Source organism: Myotis brandtii, unplaced genomic scaffold (genome assembly GCF_000412655.1).
Source record: "Myotis brandtii unplaced genomic scaffold, ASM41265v1 scaffold268, whole genome shotgun sequence".
Taxonomy (NCBI): Eukaryota; Metazoa; Chordata; class Mammalia; order Chiroptera; family Vespertilionidae; genus Myotis; species Myotis brandtii.
In genome coordinates, this window is record NW_005360187.1 from 222,539 (window position 1) to 245,099 (window position 22,561).

At 46.5% G+C, this 22,561-nt stretch overlaps 1 protein-coding gene across 1 annotated transcript in view; it reads left to right on the plus strand.

Moving 5' to 3' along the window:
* The window catches only part of LOC102239827 (voltage-dependent calcium channel subunit alpha-2/delta-3), a gene marked incomplete at its 5' end in the record, with an annotated part of 304,116 nt that overhangs the window by 167,965 nt on the left and 113,590 nt on the right, over positions 1–22,561 (plus strand). The window lies entirely within an intron of this gene.

The window sequence follows — 22,561 nt, forward strand, 5'->3', positions numbered from 1 at the left end:
GACTGTTGTCTAATGGAAGCTGTTGGGAACTTTCCCACAGGGACCGGAACGTTTCTTTGAATGTGCAAATCCCCTGACATTTGCTGGGGTGGGGATGGCCCGAGCTGCCCTTCAACATGCTGAAATGCTCTGGGAGGCACGGCGACTACTTGGAATGGTGAAAACGTGCTTTTCTTGAGGCGGCCTGGACTCCCTGGCCTCGGCCAGTGTCATGGGGCTGCGGAATGTGGGATTTGGAGTCAGATGATTCTGGATTTGAGTTTGGTTTCATCCTTCACCAGCTCTATGTCTCTGGGCAAGTGACTTGTGCACCAAGAGCCCCGTAGCCTCATCTGTGACATGGGGAGAGCAGTGGTCCTCGTGTCATGGCTCAGAGCGCCTTCATACACGTTCACAATTACTCAAGAGGATGTGTGCCAGGACCGTCATGCTGCTGCCTTTCAAAGGCCAACCTTGACTTGACAGGTAGAGGGAGGTCCTGACAACAGACCCGGAGCCCTGCCCCCTCAGGCCACTCCTGTGGTACCCAGGGAAGAGGCCCCCTGTGAATGAAGTGGAAAAACTGGACTGTGACTGTCCCTAATAGCCTCGTCTTCAGCCAATCCCCTCCTGTCTCAGGGAACCCAACGTGCTCACCGTGACCCTTCCTGAAAAACATGCTTTACTGGGCTGCCACCTTTTGTCCTCCTACACCTTGGAGCATGGGAGATACAATGGGGGAAAGTCAGGTGTAAGCAACAAGGAGCCATTAAAATATTAATACGGGATAAATGGTCCCATCCTTCCTCTCTTCCTTCCCCCCATCTGGTCTATTTTCAGGGGCAGAGAATTTGATAATCATCATTCCTTGGTGATACATGACTATTGATGGCCCATATGTAGCCTTCGTCATTAATTCATCACAACATAACAAATACCTGTGAACTTAACACTCACTCTAAGAACTGGAAAGTTACCAATAACTCAAATCAACCTGTGTGTCGCTGTCTTTTCCAGGGGTTAGCAAACATATTTTGAAAGGGCCAAATAGTAACTATTTAGACGTTGAGTACGTTACAGTCTTTGTGGCAATTACTCCACTCTGATGGAGGGAGAAGCCAGCGATAGACAATCCATAAAAAAGTGCGTGTCTGTGTTCCCATAAAACCATATTTACCAAGTCAGATGGAGGGCTCGGTCACCTTACAGGCCATGATTTGTGAACCCTGCTCTAGTCCTTTATGTAGCCCCTGCTGTCACTGCTCCACCACCATCACCTGTCACCCACCCCAACTTCCACCACCAGCTGGATGTGTCTCCCTGTCTCCTCATCTATAGAATGAGGGTCTGAGTGGGATGATCTTTAGGACTCTGTTATGTGTGAAAGCTTTTCATTATGGTCAGAACGCCTGAGTGGACTTGAAAGGCCCTGTATTTACAGACTTGAGGGAGTTTGAACGAAGACTTTGAGTGTCTCTTTGGGTTATAGCAGAGCTATTTAGCTGTGTTCTGCAGGGCCCAACTAGGGTCCACATCTTGAAAGATGAATCCATGGACGGCACAGCTGGTGCAGGAGGCCAGGGCACCTGCAGGGTAACTTCAGACATCTGGGAACACCTGCAGTTAATGCCAGGCTGGTGGCTAAATGAGGAAGCACACTTCCATGCTGCTTATACCCTAAAACTGTGTGGTCTTAGACAAACCACAGAATCTCTCTGAGCCTCGGCTTCCTTATCTGTAGCATGCAGATAATACCTACCTCAAAGGATCCAGGAAGGCCCTAGTCAGTTTGGTTCAGTGGATAGAGCATCGGCCTGCGTACTGAAGGGCCCCAGGTTCGATTCCAGTCAAGGGCACATGCCTGGGTTGCGGGCTCAATCCCCAGTAGGGGGCCTGCAGGAGGCTATATATATTAAGTGCACAGTTTAGGTCTGGAAGAGACCTATGCAGCAGATGATCAAAAGTGGCATTTTCTAGTAGCAGTATGTATTCTTGGACCTCAAAGAGTTGAGACTGGCTGCTCCCACCTACAATGTGAATACCCTGAGAACACGCAGAGAACCCCCACAGCTACGGGTTCCTTGGAGCAGTGACTTACTGCTCAAAGAGGTTCTTTGGTTCTCTTTTGCTCCTGCTGACTCTAACTGTTGATTTTAAGTGGTCAGTGCACACTTGGACAGAGAAGGACTTTGCATGCAGAGGCTGAGTTGATTAATTCCATCTGACCTCAGCCCAGAGAATAAAAGGAGGGTGTGTGATTTGCATGTTAATGCCTGCAGCATCTTTTCCCTTCCCTCTTCTCCCTTCCTTTCCCCCTCCTTCCCTCCATCAGCCAGATCCCAGAAGTATCAAGTTAACTCTGCATGCAAAAAAGTAGGAGAGATGCCAAATGTCAGGTCAGGCCAAGCCATTCCCTAGAGGGGAGGATGCCACCGTGAGGGGTGAGGTGCTCCTAGTACCAAGATTTAGTCAAGAACCTTGTTTCCCACACAGAAACTTGCTTCAGGCACACCCTCAGAGATTGTGGTTACCATGACACTGAGATTGCCACAAGTCCCTAGCTTCTCTATATTTCCAATGTGTATAATATTTAGACATATATTTCCTGTACATGTTTGCCCATGTTAAGTCAGAAGGTTTCCTACTATAAGTCGGTCTATTTAACATTTCACTTCCCTCTAAAAAAAAAAAATCAACAATTACTAACTCTTAAAATTGTTGATATCTTGTAATTCAGCAAATAGTTTTTTCTCCCAGGTAATGTTATTCAGTTATTTTCAAAGAATATATTGGAGTTAAATATACTCACTTGGGAGGATATTCATAATAAGTTGTTAGGTTAAATAAAGCAATTTGAATGGAAATGCATATTGTATAATCCCGTTTATGTTAGGAAAAAAAATGTCAGAGTGGAGGGTTAACCCTAAAAAACGTGCATTGGTTTGTCTGAAGATGAAATACCCTGATTACCCAGGGGGCAGGGATAATGTAGAAGAAGAAAGGAAAAGGAAAATGTTCTCTTTCTACCTGTGCATATTCAACTTGCTACAACAAACATGTATTACATCTGTAATCTTAAAAACATAAAGAAGAAAAGCTGACTTTTGTTAATTAGCAAGTAAAGGTGCATTTTGTTTCCTAGAATATTTGAGATCACTTGTTTTCCAGGGACTGGCTGAGTTATACGTGTAAATAGAGCATACCCAGAGCTTGATGATGTGTCTTTCCCTGCCCAGTGATCTCGGCCTGCGAGCAGACCATATAGTGCACATGACCATGTCATCCAGTGCTATCATTGGCTTTGGTGAAATCGTGGCAAAGTGCTTCCCCTATCCCTGTCACTGGGCCCCCATCCAAAGCAGGTGCTGTGAGGATCTGATGTGAGGGAGGTTGTCAAGCTGAGGGACAGCTGCAGCCCGGGATAGTAGGAAGGAGGCCCTGGCACCACAAATCCACACAGAAATTTCATTTGGTTGTGGAGAAAATATGGCATTTGGAAAATATTTCCCTAGGAATTGTGGATGATCAAATGGCAAATTTATAAAGAGCTATTTACAATGCCTCAGTATTATTTCCTTCCTCCCTTCCTTCCTTCCTTCCTTCCTTCCTTCCTTCCTTCCTTCCTTCCTCTTTGGTCTTATAAAAAATATAGTAAGAGAACTAAGAATTTATTTTAAAACGTAAACATATCATTGATTTAGTGCTTGCAGTGGGTCAACATTGCTAAGGATTTGTATTAAAGTAATGTAACTGCTGTAACAAACCCCAAATATCAGTGGTTTAACTTAACAACAGCTTATTCATTGCCCTTAACACAGTGCACTTCAGATGGACAGGGGCCCGACTCCATGCCATCATTCATGGACCCAGACTCTTTCCATCTTGTCAGGATGTCTTCCTCTTAGTTCTCAGATTTCTCTCCATCAGCTGGCTGATGGGGCCAATCCAGTAATGGTACTTATTACTTTTGCTTATATTTCATTGGCCAAAATGAAATCACGTGACCATATCTAACAGCTAGGGAGTCTGGGAAATGTAGTCTAGCTGCGTGCCTTGGAAGAAGAGGAGTCATACTTGTTGCAAAGCATTAGCAGTCTCTGCCTCCACATTTTATTAGTGTTACCTCACTTAAAGGTGACAGCTCAGTAGGCTCTAAGCTTATGATGATTTCTAATATTTCTTCCCATTGTGGTAGGTTCATGAAACAAATGCTGAATGAATGAGTGACAAAACTGAGACACAGAAAATTTAAGTAACTTACCCAAAGTCTCCAGCATATTTATTACCAACACATGGATTGTGAATATCCGTGTTAGGTACTCAGGAAACTTATAGTTTAATATATTTTATGTCTTGAGGTCTTCTTTTTATATACAATACATTCTTTTTGACAATAGTGTTCTGAGAAGAACACTATTTCCTTTTGAGAAGTTCAGTGGAGAATCAAGTCTCTAGTGAGAAGGTGGGAAGGGTATGTGCATCTCTCTATTCTTTCTTGCCTTCTTGCTAAGGTAAAATTTCAAGTTCAAGGGCTACCTATGATCATTAAATTTACTTTACATGACTATCTGTAGAGTTTAAACTCTCTACCTGGCCTCAAGCTGTCTAATAAAATTAGTAGAGCAGTGGATTTAAAATAAAATTAGTGGAGTAGTAGTTATGATATGTGTGCCTTCAACCTTCTTAAAACTAAGGAAGACAGTGGCCAAAATGTATGAGACTTTTTCAGTATCGACTTGTCCATGGAGCCCAGGTCTGAGTGAGGTGTTTGGGCACTAGTAAAGACATGGCATGCTGGCTCTTGGTCTTCAAAGAACTTACCAGTTTGTACAGTGCTATTTAGCAATTCTTATTTATTGTATCTGATTCTATGATGATCATCTCATCACCTTGAACCTGTTACCCATGGAAAGACTGCATATGACTTTGTTGGATGCTGACATTGTCCAACTCTCCGGAACTAAGTCTCAGAAGTCTTTTGGGTGGTAGCAGAGGCAGACTTAGAGGCAGATTTGTGGGGTTTTTTTTTGTTTTGTTGTTGTTGTTTTGGTTCAGGTTAGAGGAAGTACAGACTTCCTATTCCAAGTTCTCCCCAACCGCAGCCTTCCAGCACTTAGCTTGTGTGCATACAGGATGCATGTGAAGATAAAGATGCATTCAGATAAGTATGATTAAAGGTAATTAGTGAGCTCATGCAGCTGGTGGAATAAACATAGACAGATGCTGGTTGATATTAAGCTAATGAAAGAAACAAAAGGATCAAGAAACATGGCAGCTTAGGAAGCCTGGCCAAGGCCTCACACTGACTCGTTTTACTTAGATCTTTTGATTGACTACTTTTGTCCCTGCCCCCAAATATAAATTGGAATCAAATTCATGTTTGATTGTTTACTCATGTTATACATAAAATGAAAGTTTTGTGCAGTTCTTCTTGGTGAATCTTTATTTGCTTTTGTACTTTTATTATAACATGATAGTTCAGTTTCTGAAATAAATGACAATGTGTTTTTCATATTTTCAAATTATAACTTAGTGGATATATATTGTGGTGCAATAATAAAGCTGGGTTTTGCCTTTTTCTCTTTAAAGTTTGCTCTGTGTTAGCTCTTTGATATGTCTAGTTTAAAAATGTTCTGGACAACACAATTATCTCAAGCAGGACTTACATTCCGACCCACCAAGTACCAACCCTGAACTTTAGGAATCCTTTTTGTTATTCCAGCCTTCATCTGACCCACTGTTTCATGTTAGAACAGTGTCCCTGATATGAAAGCATGGAATACGAAGTGAAACCATCTAGGTTCAATGCTGCATCCAATTTTTACTGGCTGTGTGACCTTAAATAAGTTACTTAACCCCTCTGATCTTCATTTAATCATCTGTACAAAGGAACCCTGGCAAACTGTCAGATTTGCAGGGAGGGTTAAATAATATTTTTATGTAAGAACCTTAGCAAAGAAATAAAAATAAATAAAAATGCCCCTGCACATAGCAATATACATTAGCTGGTCTATTCTCTATTATATTCTCTATTATTGTGTCTGTATGACATATACCAACTGGGCACTTAGGCTGTATCTATTTGCACTGATCTGTTTGGAAGAAAAACAAGCGAGTTAAATGCAAAGGAGCATTTTGCTTGTGTAACAGAGTTCACCCTGTTTTTGGATTATAAAACATGCATGGGGATGTGTATTTTCCTAGCATCAGCTGCCATCTAAGTGAATTTGTGCTCTACATATCTCTGCTTGTCATCAAAACAGTTCCACAAACAAAAGAACATTTGCCTTTGGTGTCATGTGACTGAACCTTCATGGGGGACTTTTGTTACCAAAATAATAGCAAAATAAAGGCCCTGCGTTTACTTCCATGTAGCCTCCACCCCAGTTTAGAAGGGCAGCTTCCCATTTTGGTCCCATTAGGAACATTCTCATCCTTTCATTTAACCCAAGAATCCCACCGTGGGCCGCCTTCTGTGTGCTTGTCCTGTTCATTTTAAAGGTTTACCTACGGATCTTTCCTTGGCAGTCCCTCCCTGGTAGGAGGCCTTTTCCCCATCCTCGCCTAATTAGAGAAAGCATGTAGTCATCTCCCCAGGGCTGTTTAGCTTTCATCATGAAGCATGACTATCAGGGTTTCGAGGTTGATAGGAGTGGAAACATTTGTGTTCAACAAGCAGGCTCCTTCATGTGTTGTCAACATTTCATTTGTGATTCTAATGAGAGCCGAGGAGAAAATAAACTCAGTGCACGGCTCTCCACGGCCACAGCTGATGTTTATAAGTTCCGATCCATGGCTCCGATGCGCTTCCCACGAAGACATTTGGGAAGGCAGCTGTGCGCTGCTGCTGTGTGATCAGGAGCCAAGATGGTTAGATCTACCGAGACATCCCCAAGAATGGGCAATGTAGGTGCTGACGTGTACTTGTTGGTGTTTTAAATGTCCCCTGAAGGTGGAAACACCCTTATATAAAAATAGGGTATATTAGAGGGACTCCCATTCTTGACCCCTATCTCATCTGACCTCCTCTGAAGGTCTACCAGGGATTCCACTGTGTGTTTCTTTATTAAGAAGGCACCTACTGAATGCCCTTTAACTTCTAAGCTCTGTGTTTGGGGGTATTATAGGCATGAAAATAAGACAGCAAAATAAATGGACCTACAATCCAAATGCCCCTACAATCTAGCAAGGAGACAGACATTTATGATTCGGCCACTCACAAATAAGAAAAACTCAAGCCCTAAGCGGTTTGGCTCAGCGGATAGACCAGTGATGGCGAACCTTTTGAGCTCGGCGTGTCAGCATTTTGAAAAACCGTAACTTAACTCTGGTGCCGTGTCACATATAGAAATTTTTTTAATATTTGAACCATAGTAAAACAAAGACTTATATTTTTGATATTTATTTTATATATTTAAATGCCATTTAACAAAGAAAAATCAACCAAAAAAAAGGAGTTTGCGTGTCACCTCTGACACACGTGTCATAGGTTCGCCATCACTGGCTTAGAGGAATCCACAGGCAGCAAAATCTCAGACATATGCCGAAGCAATATCTTCACCGATACAGCTCCTAGGGCAATGGAAACTAAAGAGAAAATAAACAAATGAGAGAAAAACTTCTTAGTCTGTCATTTGGGAAATACTGATGTATACAACAGCACACGGAGCTCATCAAATTAACCCTGCATATTTCAGATATGTTTTATTTTGCAAAAAATTGCTTCTTTAAGAGAAAAACTCAAGCTGTGGGAGTGCTGGGAAGAGGAGGTCCCTGGTGCCATAAGAGAAGACAGGCAGGGAATCTGACTTGGGAGCAGGGGGCAGCCGTCCCGGTGGATGTTGTAACCTGGTTGCAATGGAAAAATGGGCAAGAATTTACTGCAGGGAGAGGGAGGGACAAGGGCCATCCACGTAAACACATGGCATGTGTAAGGCTGAGAGGGCAGAGTGGATGGCATAGTGCCCTGGGAGCCACGGGAGTCCAGGGTGGCTAACACAGAAGGTGAGGAGAGCTCGGTGAGAAGATGCTGGAGAAGAGGCGAGGAAGCCGGTTGTTGAGCCTCCCACCCCCACCTCCCACTGTAACTGCGTTATTAATATTACAGTGTCCTTTGGCAGCCCCACCATCTCTCCATAACTGGACAGATGCATCTTGCTGCCCTCCATAAGGATGTAGAGAGGATGGCAATTTCGCAAGCATTACCACACCTCAGTACATGGGTATCAAATCCTGAGCTCTTCCTGCAGTTTGCGGTTGTGAGGGAGTCCTCTCCGCACGTGCCTGGGTGGTGGCAGGAGGGAGTTGTCCTCCCCACACAGAGCGTGGTCCAGTGCCGTGCAGGAAGAGCCAGCCCTGCTGGGCTCGGGGGCTCCGTTGCTAGGACAGAACGTTCCCTCCTGAGTGTTCAGGTGTATGTTAGTGTGGATACCACAGCCAGCAGGCCAGGGGTAGCAAGTAAGTGCTCGGGTGCTGCAGTTACTTGCTTTGCGGGGGGCCTAGTGGCCCACCCAGTAGCCCCAGGGAGCCCAGCAGGGCCTCGGAATCCTTTCCAGCCCGGTGCGCCAGGCAGACAACAGCCGACAACTGCTGGCCTCCTGCTAGCATCATCCTAGTTGCTGCTCCTGAAGCAGATCCTTGTCATTTGCAAATTTGTCTGAGAAGTCTGGAACGCAAAGCCAAGGACCATCTTGGGAGAATTTGAAGGATGTGCTAGGAAGCTACTACCGAGCCCCATCTACCCCCCAACATCTGCATCTTGATGTAAACTTGGTGTTTCTCCTTGTCCTCATGAAGACAGTCATTTCCCTCCTGTTATAAAATAAGTTAATTCTTTATGTCTAAAAATGGGCTTCCAAAATGAGAAACAAAATTGTAGGACATGTTGAAAGGATGAAGTTGTGGCCTGTGCACTTGCACAGGGTGCCCATGGCTCCCACTAGAGATGTGGTTCCAGAAAAGCCTGAGGGTGGCACAGGCATCTCTTGTTTCTGAAATTGGGCATGTGGGTGACCGCCAGGCAGAGCTCCCGTGATCGCCAGGGTTTGCTGGTTGGGTGGGTTAGCCCTGAGCCGCATGTAATTTCTCCCTGAAACTCGCCCAGCAGAGCATGGTCATGGGCTTAAGAACCGGAAGTGTCTGAAAGGGTAATAAATGTTGGACGGCAAACTAGGACCAAGAGGAAACTGTGAACTAGCTCCCCATTGATTTCTCCACCCATCTGTCACATTTGGGGTGACCTGGCACTGAATTAGCAGCTTGTTCTAGCTCCCCATTAATTTCTGTATGCATCTGTCACATTGAGGTGACCTGGCACTGTGAATTAGCAGCTTGTTCTGTTTAGTTTCTCTGTCTAGAAATAAGATTGCTCTGACTGACAGAGTCCCTAAATTCTCAAGGTGAATCAAAACATCTCAAACTCATGGAACACACAGAAAATCTCAGACACAGGTGCTTTCCCCGGAGGCAATCAGGAAGTCGTCTGCCATTCCAGGAGTGGAACTATTACTTCTTACATCTTACAGAAGAAAAAACCAAACAAACAAAACGCAACCTGATTTGGGGTGAGAGTGAGTCACTAACCAGAGATCAGTTTGTAAGTAATAGGGCGGGAACTTGAACCTGTGTCTGTCTGATCTCAAAGCCTTTTAACTCCCATGTTCTTTCATTTCATCTGATTCTTCCTGGCCCCTTCCCCTTCATCAGGGGCAAACAAAGGAAGGGCCTAAAAGAGACTTAGCCCAGACAAACAGACTTGATAGAAATGACCCTACCACCCCCTACCCATGCATCCGCTGACCTTAGGTCTTCGTGCTCAGTGCTTCTCCTTGCCAAGGGCCACCTAGAGAAGAGGAGGGCCTGGCGCCTGGAGGCTGTGGCTACAGGTGGAAAGGGTTCTGGGCGGAGGTGAGGGAAGCGGGCACTTTGTGCATGGAGCTAGCACTAATCTGGTCCATCCCTGGAACGCGCTATCAGTCAGATCTGGGACAGATTTGTCATGGCTGCTCCCCTGTTCAGAAGCCGCCCCCGCAGGCCCACCCTCTCCTCCTAGCTGGGCAGGAAGGGCGGAACTCCCTTTGATCTCGGCTGGTAGCAGGAGAAGCATGGCGTTTTGTGGCCCTGCTCCTGCCCTGCGCCCTGGGTGAGTGTTTGGACAGCCACGCTAACAAAGCCCCTTGGCCACGTTTGCTTTAGAACCTCCCAGCTCAAGACAGAGCACGCCCTGGAAGGAATCCATGTGAAATGGCAGCCTCTTTGCACTGAAGAGTTCTCGGTGGCCATGCAGAGGAGAGGAATGCAGGACTCAGGGCTCAGCAGATGATAAGCAGCTCAAAGAGAAGGCAGGAGGTAGACGGGCTGAGCCCACCTGGTGGCCATCCCCCCGGACAGCTGGACTTCCGTGCAGGAAAGAACCACACAGGCCCTAGCCACTTTAGCTCAGTGGATAGAGTGTTGGCCTGCAGACTGAAGGGTCCCAGGTTCGAATCTGGTCAAGGGCACGTACCTGGGTTGCAGGCTCCCGGCCCTGGTGGGGGGCATATGGGAGGCAACCAATCAATATGTCTCTCTCACTTCAGTGTTTCTCTCTGTCTCTCCCTCTCCCTTTGGAAAAAATATCCTCAAGTGAGGATTAAAACACACACACACACACACACACACACACACACACACACACACACACACACAAAAGAACCACACAGTCACCATGTGGGTTTTCAGTCTCCATCCACAACTCTACACCTGAATAAAAGATATCGGCCCAGAGACAAATCAGCCAGCTTTTGAGATACAGTCACAGTTTAACAAGTAAGACAGGGAGCTCGTGGGAGTCCGACTTTTCTACTGATCCTCCTGCAGAAAGGAAAGTTTCTGCATCAAGTACTTCTGAATAGGGGGTGCTTGTCTTTTAAAAATATAGTCAGCTCCCCTGTCGTGCAGTATACTTTGATGTATTAAAATACAGTTTGCCCCTCCAATTACCGCCTCGGTGCCTAATGCTGTAAAATTAAACTATTCCTCGCTGATGTTTTATGAAGCTCCACCAGCGTTTCAGACGCAGACATCTTACAGAGCTTCAGGCCATATGTTTTATATGCTGTCGGGGTGAACTCTGACTTGGGTCCCTAAAGCCCCACCCCCCACATTTTTTTTTAAGTGCAGCATTTTCAAAAACTTTGCTACAGGCTGTTCCCAAATTGTGGACTGTTGGAAGTAAACCTCTCTGGTTGTGTGGGTGTGAGCCCAAAAAAGTGGTTTTATGCAAAGAAGGATACACAAGAATGTTTCCTGAATATCACTTTTGCATTTATTCTGTGCTTGATAGTATTGCGTTTGATACATTTTCCACCATTTTTTTGGGGGGGGGGTGGGGACTTAAGGGAGTAGAATATTTATTTTTGAAACCCATATGCAAAAAAGGATATGCCTTTATGCACAATGAGTTCACCCCTGTAGCAGGGAGCCAAAGGTATGTTTGCATTTTAAGAAAGAAATGGATGTAGCCACAAACGCCGATCCTCTTAACAAGACTAACTTTGTCATTTAATAAGGGAGATTATTTCATAGATTTAAAACCAGTTAACACATTTAAAACCTGATAAGACAAGGCAATCCTGGTATGTTTCCTGTTCTCTGGTGATTAAAGCAAAGCGAGGGCTGGGCTAGGGGAGGTTTTCCATGGTACAAGTAATGCTGTGAATGTTTCTCCTGGTAATGCAATTAGGAAATATTGGCCCCAGTTAATGTAACTTAAACAAAACATGTTGTCCTCGTCAAACTTGTTCAAGTTGTTAAACAGGCAAAGCCTTGTCCAAAAAGTTAAAAAACAGGGGCATATAGTGTTTCCATGGAAACTCTGTTAAAATACTGATTTGTGGATATGATCATAATCAGCCCCATAATCTAATATGACTGAATTAAATGAAAAAGAATCTTGGTTATGAAGTAAGCCCCCTGTGTAAGAGTATTCTTACACATGCAGAAAACATATGGGTCCTGACGGGCACTCTTTTCAAACTGCTTACTGGTGTGGGGACGGAGCTTTAAGATTCCAGTTTCTGTGTGCTGTTCTCCCCCCTTCCATTCATTGTTCAGCGTCTTTATAATGCTGGCATTGTGTGGGTGAGCAGTAAATAAAGTCTTGATGGCATTTGGAGTTTTTAGTGTGTATCATTGCTCCCCCTAAACACCCACATTGTTTTCATTGTCTTTTGTAACAAGAGAAGATAACCCATAATATTTAACGGCTTGTGGGACGTTACAAGATTAAGTTTTATGAATATAATAATTTCTCCCTGCTAATGGAATCTTGGTAGAATTCTAACTATGCAGTTTCAAATGGATTCCTTTGACCCCTGGAGGGAAGGATATGGAACAGGAGCTGGGGTGAGTGTCCCTGGAACCCCGAGCAGAGGCTCAAGGCCGTGCCCTGGCCTCCCTGCCACCCAGGTCGGTGGCTCTGTTCGCACCTGTCTGAGCTGCAGTAAAAATGGAAACTGCTCACCATGGGATAAACCTCAGCCTGTGGAATGGCAAAGACTGCTGTCTTTCGGTAAAGCAACTTGATTTATTTGAAATTCTGTTCCACCTTGAAAAGATCACAGGTGGCATTTGTGGGACCAGTTTCCTTATCGCAAAAATATGTCCTCAGTCACGTAAGGATTTAAAATAGAATGGTTACTGCGTGATTGTTAGCAAGAGCCTGGCAGTCATTGGTGCCTTAGCCATGGCGTCCCAGAGCATGTGCAGAAAGACTGTGTGACAGCTGGCAGTGAATGCCCCCTGCACAGGTGTGTCTGCACATCTCATGTCACCCAGGTCCCCTGGTGCTTGGGGCCTGGGTCCTAAGGTCACAGCATGTCTGAGGCTCACCTTCTGGACAGCGACCTGCCGAGTAGAGTAAGACAGAGCTTAACGATTCAGACCCTGCCCCCAGGAGCAGAAACTGACTCCTCCCTGAGCTCTCCCATCCACCTCCCAGAGTGGCTGCATCTTCCAGGTGTACACACCTTCTGATTTGGGTACAGAGAGAAACAGACAAGGAGAGAAATAGGTTCAGGCCAGAATCTGGTGTCAGGAGCTTGAATCTGCTGATTATTTGCTCTCCTTAATGATTCATTTTTTTTATTTCTAATTAACTTGATTTTATAGCAAAGTAACATATGAATATGGTTTTTAAAAATTAAATAGCACTTAAAAAGCTTACAAAGCTTCCTATAGGCAACCTAGAGGCAACCACTTCTATCATACTTAGCATCTCTTTTTCATGAGCAAGTTGAGGTTACCACCTTTTATTTGTTTTCAGATATTACTAATTTACTTTCTTTAACACCTGAGTGCTTTGGACTTTTTACACCAGCCCTTCTCGCTCTCTCTCTCTATTTCACCAACATAGCTATATACCTATGTTACAGTTTTTGATTAGTTAGACAATGACTATATTATTCAGACCATCTATGTACTGTATATTCCCTACTATGTTACATAGAGTGCTATTGTGTGTGTGTGTTTTATGATATGTTCTCCTGCAATGAAAAATCCCCATGTCCTTTTGTTCGCTCAGTTTTCCTTCTACTCACCACTATTTTCCCCCATATGTTTCATCAAATAGCTAAAATGCCTGTTACTATTATTTTTTAAATATTCAGTATTTCTGCCTATTTCATCATTTCTTGGAGAGACCTTGCTCCCTGCGCCCTCTGTCATCCTGTCCATCTGGACAATTGCTCTCCAGGCCTGCTGGGCAGCTGGGCTCCTGAAACTCCCCTTCACTCCCTCTTTCCGTGGTTATAACCCTCTTTCCCCTAGACCAGTGGTTGGCAAACTGCGGCCCATTGAGTGTGCCCCTTCCACAAAATACCACGTGTGGGCACACATGTACAGTGCGATTGAAACTTCGTGGCCACACTCAAGGGGCCAAAGAGCCGCATGTGGCTCGCGAGCCGCAGTTTGCCGACCACTGCCCTAGACCCTATCTTCCTTTTCCTGCCTAATTCCTCATTTTGGATTTCTAAGAAAGGAAGGTAAAATCTTTTTTGTCCTTGTAGCTCTGAGAATGTCTTAATTCCACTCTTGCATATGAAATCATGTGGCTGGGTATAGAATTCTGAGCTGGAGATTATTGTCTCTCAGAATCATGAAGGCATTATTCCATTTTCTTTGGAATCCCAGTGTTATTGTTAAACAGTCTGATAGCACATTCTTTGATATGACCAGGTTTGCCCAACCTCCATCTCAGAAGCTTTTAGAATGGACTCCTTATTCCCAGTGTCTTGAAATTCTTTGATGTCGTGGGTCCCTTGTTTATTTTGTTGGACATTTTATAAGCTCCTTTGATTTACAAATGTATGTCCTTCAGTTCTAGGACATTTCCTTACGTCATTTTCCAGAACTTTTAATTTTATCTTCTGGGGCATTTTCTTTTTCCAACTGTTTCCTTTCTTAAATTTATTTGTTTATGGTGACTCTAGTCTTTTGAGTTCCCAAGAGTCCTTTTTTAGAGCAGCTTGTTCTTGTTTGGAGGACACAATACCTTCTTTGATCTCTCTGAATATATTGACTGTTTTTTCTTGTTGTCTGTGCTGATAACTCTAGATCATTTTTGTGTGTGTGAGTTTTGTCTTTCTTTGTCATGGTGAAAGATCTCTACAAATATGTATAGCCTTAGTTGTTTTTTTAAGACGGAGGAACTAAAATGCTGATTAAAGATTTCTCCACAAATGGACCTTACTATTGGTAAATCAGTGCAACCCAGTCAGTTTAAAGGCATGACCTATGAAATGTTAATAGCTCTAAAGCTTACTTGGGCGATATAAGCCCAGCTGTCAGCATCTGGGATCTGGACAGGGGAATGGAGACTAGGCAGTCTCATCAGAGAGCATGCAGGTTTTCATTTTCTCAGTTCATCCCCTCATCCCTACCTCATCTGCACAGCAGCATTTTTCAGGAATATATAAGACTAGAGGCCCAGTGCATGGGTAGGGTTCCTCAGCCTGGCCGGTGATCAAGGCCTAGGGGGAGCAGGTGGCCGGCAGGGGGAAAGGACCACAGGAGGTTGGCCCCTGGGGTGGCTGGTTGAGGGGAGGGGCCATGGGAGGTTAGCTGTGGGAGTGCACTGACCACCAGGAGGCAGCTCCGGCATTGAGCGTCCACCCCTGGTGGTCAGTGCGCATCATAGCGACCAGTCAATTGTTCATTCTGGTCGTTCCGGCTGTTCAATCATAACGGTCTCATAGACTTTTATATATATAGATGATAGTTGTGGCATATGCAGCAGAATATATTTGTGGGGAACTGCTAATGTGTGCTTTCCAGCCAACCATGGCAGTGATTAGAATTGCTAGGGGATCTGGCCGTTTAAGCATTATTTTACAGTGTGTTGGTCTTGAAAGTAGCTATGTGGGCCAGTATTCCCTGTCCCCAGAAGCCATCTTTCATTTGACCTCAGTCCAGGCATGTATCTCTCTCTGAGGAGCCTGTGAATGTCAACAGAGCATGGGCAGTGCCTCACAGGTGTAAGGGATAGAGAGTCTCTGGAGAGGCCTGGAGTCCACGCCGGGCTTTCCCGATTGTTAGCTCTGTGACCTGGGCCAGTTAGTTAACATCTCCAAACTGTCCTATCACTAACTCTTAGCCAAGTCCGAGGGAGTCTCAAGCTTGTCCCCAACAAGTGTAAGTGTGAAATGCTTCCCTCTCACAACTGTATTAATGTCTACAGTCACCCTCCCCTTTCTCAATATCATAGGCCTCCGGGTGTGTGATGAGGATTGTGGGGAATCAGACAGAATCAGGCAAGGTTTGCCGTGTGTGGAAAAGTTACTCCCTCTGAGCCATCAATGGGCAAGGCAACCGAGCTGGGGGAGGGCAAGGGTGCTCTTCGGTGGTGGGTGGTCCTCCTTGCTGGAGTGACTGAGGGGCTTTATCCACTGTTCCAGCTCCTTCTCCACACAGAAGTCCTTCACCACTCCATCTGCCCAGCTGTATTTCAACAGCAGGGAGATTTGTGCCCTGCCTCAGTATCTCCTCCCCTTGATTCTAAGGGACCACGAGTAGACACTTCTACTCAAATAAAAAGTAATCCAAATCGATGTGCATGCACTGAAAGGTTCCCAGTTCTTCAGACTTCCACCTCAGGGTCTCATCCTCAAATATCATTTTACCCAGGGATCTTTGGGCTTGGGTAGGCCCCCCTTTTAAACTCCCATGTCATCCTGTACATACATATCTTTCAAAGCACTCACAGTGGCCACTGGTTGTGTGGTGTCTGTGTACCTGGAGAGATGTTAAGCCTGAGAGCACACGGGCTGTACTCCTCACATGTCCCAGCACAGAAGATGCTCAGTCGGCATCTGCTGAATGAAGAGAAGCACAGATAAGAAGGGAAATCCGTGAAGGGTAGAGGCAACATGAGGATGCATCAACGGCAGGAGAGAAGACGAAGCCTCCTAGAAATAACCCTTCCGTGGATAAGAAAAATGAAATGTTTGATTTAACAAAGAAGAAAATCAAGCTCACCTGCTCCATGCCTCATTCCAGAATACCAAATACCAACAGCGGCCATGGAGCTTAAAGAGCCGGCTCCAAACCCAGGAGGAGTGAGTATTCTGCCCAACCCTGGAGAAAGCGGCTGCTTTGCTCTCTCCTCCCTTGAATGAAAATAATCCAATCTTTTATTAAACACTTGAAACAAAGAAGAGATAAAAGGAAGAGTAAGAAATGCAACTTTGGGAGGAGAAACAGTTTATTTTAAAAATCCCTGGGACCATTTGGTCCCCAACTGAGATTACTCTTAAGGCATGAGCTCAAGTGTGGATGATCTTTAGCTGTAGTTGCAATACTCTGTTGATAAAAATAGTTAAGCATTGTGAGACATTAATCTCCCTGTACCATAGTGCACTTAAGATGAGGAAATCAGCAGCTCTTTGCTTTTGCCTGCTCATAGCAACAACCATTCAAGGAAAATTTTGATGTTTTGTTATAGGAGCAGTTGGGGGTGGTAGAGAGAGAGAGAGAGAGAGAGAGAGAGAGAGAGCTCTCTAGCTTCTTCCACCATGTGAGGACCCTCTAGGAACCAGAACTTGACCTAGGAACAGAAGCTACTCTAGGTATTCCAAGTAGTAAGGGCCTGAATACAGGAAAGCAGAAGCTTTTATAATTACTGATGGGTGGAGAGTGTGGGTTGGGAAGCATGAATGCAGATGGTTCTCAAGAACTTGCTTGAAAGCTCTCCAGACTTCACATCTGCCAGCACATCTGCCTGTAACTGCCTCCAGACTAGCATGACCTCTCTCAATCCAGCACTAGCTCTCTCATTTGGCAAACTCTAATCTAGAACCATCCATGGGTGGGGGACTCTGGGAAATACAGTCCTAGCTTCTCTTCCCTAAGACAAGACAGGCCTCCTAAGGAGGAGGTGGTCATGTCCACTGGAATATCACTCAGAAATACCCCGTAACTTCCTGTGACCTCCAGTTATCATGGCCTTCTGTTTGCCCCACTGCCACCCCTTCCCCCTGCTTGTCTTGGTGAGAGGGGAGACAGGAAACTTTTTACCTGGGAAAGTTCAGGTACGGTGTGAGCCTCAGGTCCCCTCCAGGTGACCTCCCAAGAGCCCGCCAAGCTGAGTAGTTCTCTCACTGTATCCCCTCACACGCTGCCTCAGTAAAAACTGAAAACTTCTTGGTAATGGTTAATGGTAAGAAAGGAAAATACTCCTGAACCTTCCTGGGGACGCCTGTGCTGGCCTTCTTCATTATCCTCATTGTCATTCCTGAGAGCAGTTAAAGGGCCTCTGTGTGTTCAACTGGTCTGGGAAAAGGTACCATGCTCCCTGTACTCTCCTACCATGAGCAGCAGCACGGTCCTGCTGACCTGCCACTGGACGGTGGCCATGGTCACCTGGGGAGCTGCCCCGGGCCATGGCGAGGCTCCCCAGGAAGGGGCACCAGGCTTCCTTAGTGACGCTTGACATGAAGTCAGGAAGGTGGGCACGCACGCCCCAGATCGCTCCATGCAGTGCTGGCCTCAGCTATTGTGTTGGACTCTGTGCAAGGAGTTGCTTAAAGGACGGGTCTCTGGGCATGCAGCTAAGTTGCCCAGCCCCGACTGGAAGGAGCCACCAGTTGCATTTATCCGGATTCCATCCATTGCAAGCAACAAAAACCAAACTCAACGTGGCTTAAGCAAAACAGGCAAATGAAAGGACGTCTCATTATCGAAATGGTTGGGGTGGGTGGAAATTCACTGTTTTATAACTAAAAAGTCCAAAGTTGCAGGTACAGTTGAAACCGGGGCTCAGCTGAGGTCACCACGTTCTTTGTCTCTTGCTTCACTTGTCTGTGTCAGCCCTGTTCTCAGGCTGACCGCTCCCGGCAGTGTCCCCAGCCCTCATCCACCAGCGTGGTAAACTCAGTGGAAAGAATCCTCTTACTTCCTGAAAGTCTCAGTTCAAAGCCCTGGGCCTGGCTCTCATTGGCAAAGCTCGGGTAGGTGCCCATATGGCAGAGGAGGGGACGCATTCCTATGCCTGCTGCGTAGGGGGCAGACTCCACACAAACCACATGGAGTGAAATTGAAGGCAGGACAGCCCCCTAAAGGAAAGGGTGTAGGTATGGGTAAGGGAGGGCAAGGCTCTGCTACCACCACCCCCCAAAAAAGCATGCATGCCCAGCTGGCTAAAGCAAAAGCTGTCTGTTACTCCAGCACAGCTGGAGTTAGAATTAGTGCAGGCCACCTCTGCATCAACCCAGTCAGATTGCCCACCTTTTTAGACTTCCGGTTGCTCATTTGTGCAGTAAATAGGGTGGGTTTTAGGTCCACTCCACCTTTCCACCCCTACACTTGTGCACATTGACCTGTCTACACCACAGCCAAATGGGGTAGATCGGTTAGTTATTTCAGGCCAAATTGGGTCAGAAAGCAGCAACACAACACAAAACAAACAAACAAATAAAAACAGCCGGAAAAATCTCCCAACGTTGTCGGTTAGGGACTCAGAAATATTCAAAACTGGTTTTGAAGAGACACACTCCCCAGAAGTGGCCATGGTCTCTGCCACAGACAGGCAGGGCCTGCGGGGAGCCCAGACGGAAGGTTGCTTTTGCCTAAAATTCTTTTGGAAACAGGGCCCCGCTGAACTCATCTGGCGTACCGCGCTCTGGGCAGAAGTAATTATTTTTACGAGGCATTATTCATGTCTAGTCTACCTGAGGGCCACCCCAAATAATGCTTCTCCAGCTATTAAAGGCTTTATCAGGCACGCAGCGTCTCGAGCAGTTTCCTCTAGGGGAAGAGAAAAAGATTCCTCTTGAAGTTTACCACCTCCAGGGGCAATTGCTGCCCATTTCAGGGCCACGTTAAGTGGTTGGCACCTGAAAAAAGGGCAGCCTTTCTCTTTTAAGTGCAGCCGGAACATGGGAGTGAAGGAAGGGAGCGGGAGAAGTGTTTCCATGCGGCCGAGGCAGCTTTCTTGTTTTGCTGTGAGCTGGCAAACCTCAACATGCTCAAGCAGCGTTTTGTCAGATTTCTTAAATGCTGAACGTGGCACTGGCCCAAATGAATGTAGATGTTATTTTAGTGCTAGGAGAGATTTATTTTAATGTACAGATGCAGCCACTACAAAGGCCCTTTTAGTCGACTGGGGGCTCTGTTCCTGGCTCTTTGAGTCTCTACAAGCCCCCTTCTCAGTCTGGGGAGCCGGTGGACGCTGTGACATTGCAGAGTATCCCCCGTCCCTCTCGTTCTCCCAGGGCAGTGACAGGAGTGCTGCCAATAATTATCATTCAGGCGCTTTGTGCAGGGAGAAGCAGTTTGCAAGGGTCCCTTCCCTTTCCCTGGAATTCGGAGACCGTAGGGCTTGATAAAAGAAAAGGCACCAACAGGGAGCCGACTCCCCCAGCTCCCGGCTCAGCAGAGCAGCCCCAAGGGGCGCGGCTTCTGATTGAGGACCTCGGTGCTCTGGGTGCGAAGGGTGCTGCTCAGGGACTGCTCGCCTCCGAGATGGGAAACCCATCAGTGGGGCTGAGCCTCAGATACCAATATCTTGCACCTTGATCGAAGCCAAAATAAACGGGAGAGGAAGCACAGAGGAAGCCGTGGCCACATGCGAGGCTTGGCCCAGCCAAATCTATGCTTTCAAGGCAAGACGAGAGCAGGGCAGCCACAGACAAAGTCGGGGGCGGAGGGTGTTGGAGAAAAGGGGGAACAATCACCAGACTCAGGGGCAGAAGGGAAACTGGAGCCGAGACAGTTCTCGTCCCCATCCCACTCAAGGCCCCTCTTTATAATAGTGTGTAACATCCCCTTTACTATCCCAAAATGAAATCCGTGGAAAATATAACCTGTTTCTCTACAGGCTGCCAAACAAAAAAAAGAAAGAAAGATCTATAGACTGCTCCAACTAAAATAGCAAGAATTAAAAGGAGAGTCGTTTCTAATAGGATAATATATATTTTAGTGTGTGAGCGCTTGGGCACAACCAGGAGAGAGACAGAAGGCAGTAGCCAGATGCTGTTTGGACATCTCCGCCACACACCAGGCCTCCTGGCTGAGGGGATTCTCTGAAATAGTCGAGTTGCAGGCAAAACAAAATGTGCTCATCTCCCTTTCCCAGGACTGTAGTTACATTTCTAGAAAATCCCCACATGCAAGACGTACTTTGTATTGAGAAGTAAACAGAGGCCTAGATGGGGAACATGCTTTCCAAGGCAGAGCCCTTGAAGCACGGAGGGCCAGGGGCCACTCTTTGCTGGGGGCCATCTCCTGAGCTGTAAGTCTTCCAGTTACTGTGACAAACTACAAACTTCCAAAACAGCCCCCTAGGGGGTGATGCAGCCCCACTGAGAACCACCGGGGAAATGGGCAGCAGACTTCTGAGTCAGGCTGTGGGCTCAAATCCCAGTTCCACCAAGTCCCAGCAGCTGTGTGGCCCCAGTTAAGTTACTTAACTGCCTGCATGTTATCTGGAAAATGGAGAGTACATCTTTCTTCCAGAGATTGCTGACAGCTTCGGTGGGAGATATGTAATTGGTGCCTGGCCCACTGTGCCCCTGTGGGCCCCCTGTGATTAGGACCAGCGCCTGCAGCCCTGTGTGCCCAGGGCCGTGTCTTCAGGATGTCACCTGCCTCCATAGAGACAAAGGCTGTGGTCTCTGCTCTGCAGTGCCTGCCGGGCACCCGCTTCCTTAGCTCTGCCACCTTGTTGCCCAGGACCCTCTTCTGGCTCCTTCCTTCAGAGAGAGGCGGCAAGCATGGCCTGGAGGCTCTGCGAGGTGCCAGGCCACCCTTGGCGCTCCTTTTGGCCTCCAGGAAACTGATCAGTTCACAAAAGTTGGAAAGAAAAATGTTAACGTAAAGCAAAATGTGTGAGAAACCATGTGGTTTCATATTCATCCCATATTAAGCAGATATTAGTCTTTTCTATAGGGATGGTCTCATTAAATACTATAGTATTTCTGTAGTAATTTTCAGGTGACTCCCCTTGTCCATTCATTCTAGGCATTTGTTTTTTAGCTTGTACTTTGAAGTCAGAAAGGTCTGGTTCCCGCAGAGTCCTTCCCGGCTTCCAAATTGGAAATTTCTGTCCCGAGTCTCCCAGCTTGGCCTCTCAGAAACCTCCGTGTCCTCGGCTGTAAGACAGAGGGGATGGTGACAATCTCCGCCTGGGAGGATTTTGCCAAATGTTCCGGTTTATAAACTCCCCGCAGAGTTGGGAATGTTCTGGGCAATTGGGATTATACCAGGTCTAGCTTGCTTACCTTTTAGCGGAAAAAAAAAGAAGAAGAAAAAGATGAAGCCCCCCACGGCGGTTTGAAGCCCAGCGCCTCTGCAGGAGGGACCTCGGCATCCTAGCAGACAGATGGGCGGGTGACAGTGTCTCAGTCTTGGAAAAAGTGGGTGGAGACTCAGCTACAGGACATCTAGTTTACTCAGAGCAGGTCTGTAATGTACATTGCTGTTGCCGTGTGTGTGTGTGTGTGTGTGTGTGTGTGTGTGTGTGTGTGTGTGCACCTGTGACATTTCTTGACTGTTCACTGCATGCCTGACACTACGCTAGGCTCAGGACACGCATGAGCTCATTTAAGTGGCACTATGGCCCTCTACGGTGTATGTGACTCCTGCCCGGTTGTGCAGACGAGGACACTGACTGGGAGGCACACGGCCTGCATTGAGACAGGCAGGACTCAGAGCCAAGTTCACTGGACATTTTCTTCAATCGGGATGTAAGTATAAGGAAACAGACACAGGTGGCGACTGAGAAACTGCTAACATAGTGGGGCCTCATAATATTGCTGAGCCCTCCCCTGTAAAGGTGGGACTCCTGAAATTCCCCACCCCTGGTCCAGACAGGATGGGCCAAGGTCACGGGCACCATGGAGGCCCCTCACAGGCGGGCAGATGGCTCATGACATGGGTAGAGAGGAGAGACTGGTCATTACAGTGGGAGCCTCAGAGGACCCCGCCATCTTTTCCATTTGAAGCCATTGATGAACGCTGAAGGCCCGATTCCCCGAGCAGGGGAGGAGTTAATCTAAAGCTGATGAGTTCACAGCTCCCCCTGGCCTCTGGAGAAAGCTGCTGGGACACC